This window comes from Emys orbicularis, chromosome 2 (genome assembly GCF_028017835.1).
Source record: "Emys orbicularis isolate rEmyOrb1 chromosome 2, rEmyOrb1.hap1, whole genome shotgun sequence".
NCBI lineage: Eukaryota > Metazoa > Chordata > Testudines > Emydidae > Emys > Emys orbicularis.
This window is the reverse complement of record NC_088684.1, coordinates 234,491,318-234,495,406: the sequence shown is the minus strand read 5'-3', so window position 1 is coordinate 234,495,406 and position 4,089 is coordinate 234,491,318.

The following is a 4,089-nucleotide window of genomic DNA, read 5'->3' as shown; positions in this document are numbered from 1 at the left end:
CTTGTGGAATCGTTTAATACCTGAAAGAACAAATCCCCTTTAAAAGTATAATTGGAAGGTATCTGTGCTTAGTTGTCCCCTTTAAAGAAGCTTAGAGTTTTAGAGTTAACATGAGAATGTCAGTATTAGTATCTCTTTTTGTTTAAGGGCCTACCTCTACCCAAATCAGTTTATTTCACAAGATTTTTCTAAAAGTGAAACCATACAGAGGAAACAGTGAAAATGACTACATAAAGTTTATAAACAAAGGAAAATATTTTTCTCCCATCTCGGTTTTTATATGCCCATGTGTTACTTGTACCAACAGTTAAGTAAAATATTTTCAGAATGAAAGATTTTTAACTTGACAGTGTTCTTTTAAATCCGACTGCTAACGCTGAAGAGTTCAAGTTGAAATGTAAAATGTCTTATTTGTCCATTTCTTTTCTTTGAAGCTGTATATTCACACAATCTTTATTAATTATCTGTTCTGTTCCACACAGATATTAGATTTGTCAATTCGAGATGCAGACCAGGATAGGGGAGGACAGACTTCAAAGCAAGGACAGACACTCCATGAGCATCGGTGAATATTGACAGAAAAGATATAGAAGAAAAATACTGAGGGGAGCTTGGCCATAGAGCTCGTTTCATTTTTAATAGAGGGAAAGAAGAAAATATCTTTACAGACAGAAACCTGCCCTTCTGTTAACTCTCCCAAAATTCCATTTCAGATAATACTTCACACAGTGTTAACCAATTGATGTTCAGGTATTTTCTCATGAGACCCCTGTGGCCTATTCTTAGTTCTATATTTAAGCAAGGTTAGTAAAAGGTACTTCCTGACTACACAAAAAATGGAAGGAATTTTAACAAAAATGTTTTAAAGTCAAACAATATTTTACCTAAAGGTCTCAGCACTTTCATTATAAACTGCTATTGCAATGTACTTGAGGCACAGTCCAAAGCCCAATGGGAATACTTCCACTAACTTCAGTGGCTGGTGGATCAATTCCTTAGCTCTACATTTGTTCAGATTCTTGCATTCTCAAACTTCCACTCACATCCCCAGTTTTAGGCTCAATGAAAATTTAAAAATGACATCCATATGTACAAATATGGGAATACATTTTCAGAACATTTTAAAAAAAGACAATTGTTCAACTCCATTTATATTTGGAAGGGAAGACCAACCAACAACAAACAGGCAGGGTTTCCCCCATAGACTTCTACTATGGTGAAGCTGACTTCTGGAACTAACCTGACAAATTATTTGTAGTGGAGGAGGAATACCAGAGAAATTCTCACTCCCTGCTAAAGTATCTGTTACCTGTTTCTAAATGTCCAATGACTTCTCATCCCCAAGGAACATATTCTTCTTCTCCTCTCTCTCAGTACACACACATACACCTGTGGTTGGCATATCCTTTACTCATTATGCTGAAATGGAATCAATCAGGTCTGCATAGGCAGACCCTTCTACATATGAAGAGGGCCACTGACTTCAAAAAAAGAGGTTAATGCAGAAAGGAGGTTCACCAGTCACACAGATACAATTGCAGAAATGGATCCTAAAAATGACACATCATTTACCTCAGTCTACTCTACAGCACCCTCATCTTCTAGGAATTTCAGAAGTCATAGAATCATAGACTAAGGTCAGAAGGGACCATTATGATAGTCTAGTCTGACCTCCTGCACAACGTAGGCCACAGAATCTCACCCACCCACTCCTGTATCAAACCCCTAACCTATGTCTGAGCTACTGAAGTCCTCAAATCGTGGTTTAAAGACTTCAAGGTGCAGCAAGTGCCCGTGACCCGCGCTGCAGAGGAAGGCGAAAAACCCCCAGGGCCTCTGCCAATCTGATCTGGAGGAAAATTCCTTCCCGACCCCAAATATGGCGATCAGCTAAATCCTGGGCATGTGGGCAAGACTCACCAGCCAGACACCCAGGAAAGAATTCGCTGTAGTAACTCAGATCCCACCCCATCTAACATCCCATCACAGGCCATTGGGCATATTTACCGCTAGTAGTCAAAGATCAATTAATTGCCAAAATTAGGCTATCCCATCATACCATCCCCTCCATAAACTTATCAAGCTTAGTCTTGAAGCCAGATATGTCTTTTGCCCCCACTGCTCCCCTTGGAAGGCTGTTCCAGAACTTCACTCCGCTGGTTAGAAACCTTTGCCTAATTTCAAGTCTAAACTTCCTGATGGCCAGTTTACATCCATTTGTTCTTGTGTCCACATTGGTACTGATCTTAAATAATTCCTCTCCCTCCCTGGTATTTATTCCTCTGATATATTTATAGAGAGCAATCATATCTCCCCTCAGCCTTCTTTTGGTTAGGCTAAACAAGCCAAGCTCTTTAAGGCCACGGCTACACTGGCGCTTTACAGCGCTGCAACTTTCTCGCTCAGGGGTGTGAAAAAACACTCCCCTGAGCGCAGCAAGTTACAGTGCTGTAAAGCGCCAGTGTAAACAGTGCCCCAGCGCTGTAAGCTAATCCCCTCGTGGAGGTGGAGTACCAGCGCTCCCGCAGCAGAGCTTTGAAGTTCTGAGTGTAGCCACGGCCTACGTCTCCTTTCATAAGGCAGACTTTCCATTCCTCGGATCATCCTAGTAGCCCTTCTCTGTACCTGTTCCAGTTTGAATTCATCCTTCTTAAACCTGGGAGACCAGAACTGCACACAGTATTCCAGATGAGGTCTCACCAGTGCCTTGTATAACGGTACTAACACCTCCTTATCTCTACTGGAAATACCTTGCCTGATGCATCCCAAGACCGCATTAGCTTTTTTCACGGTCATATCACATTGGGGGCTCAGTCATCCTGTGATCAACCAATACTCCGAGGTCTATCTCCTCCTCTGTTACTTCCACCTGATGCGTCCCCAGCTTATAACAAAAATTCTTGTTAGTAATCCCTAAATGCATGACCTTGCAGTTTTCACTATTAAATTTCATCTTTTACTATTACTCCAGTTTACAAGGTCATCCAGATCTTCCTGTATGATATCACGGTCTTTCTCTGTATGAGCAATACCTCCCAGCTTTGTGTCATCTACAAACTTTATTAGCACATTCCCACTTTTTGTGCCAAGGTCAGTAATAAAAAGATTAAATAAGATTGGTCCCAAAACCGATCCCTGAGGATTTCCACTAGTAACCTCCCTCCAGCCTGACAGTTCACCTTTCAGTACAACCCATTGTAGTCTTGCCTTTAATCAGTTCCTTATCTACCTTTCAATTTTCATATTGATCCCCATCTTTTCCAATTTAGCTAATAATTCCCAATGTGGAACCGTATCAAATGCCTTACTGAAATCGAGGTAAATTAGATCCACTGCATTTCCTTTGTCTAAAAAAAATCTGTTACTTCTCAAAAAAGGAGATCAGGTTGGTTTGGCACGATCTACCTTTTGTAAAACCATGTTGTATTTTGTCCCAATTACCATTAACCTCAATGTCCTTAACTACTTTCTCCTTCAAAAAGTCTCTAGATTAACCTGAATCTCAATAGAAGAATCTAGAACAGCTTTCTGTTAAGATTAGTTTCTGCTACATGAAGGCATTATCTTGTTTTTTCAATTCAAATTTTAAACCTATTAATCATAGAAATATCATTGTCTCCTTGAACTTGATGCCAACTAATCCTACATACCCTTTTCACAGACTTCCATTCAGATAAAATTGTTTCAAAGGGACACTTCTAGTCTTAATGGTAAAACAATGTTCTACTGGGTTTCCTAAAAAACTTTAGGTGTGCTGGGAGGGGGGGACTGTCAGGCAGGGTACTAAGCATTGAGAGGACATTACCTTTGAATTTTCTTACTTTGGAGGTTTATGTTAGACCAGGGCTTGGATTGACAGAACTAGAGGGAAAGCTATTCCCCGTGTCTAAATGAAACAAATTATTGTAGACTGATGAAAGAAATCAGCAGAGAAGTGGAGGGGTGTTTTGCTTGCTTAACTGGGGACTTGAGCTAAGCCTTTAAAATGAGTTTGCATGTGGGATAGGGAGGGGACAGTGTTTAATAAGAATATCACTAAAAAGATGCAGAGGAAAACGATGTCAGCTACACTCAGTCCCCCCCCGCCCC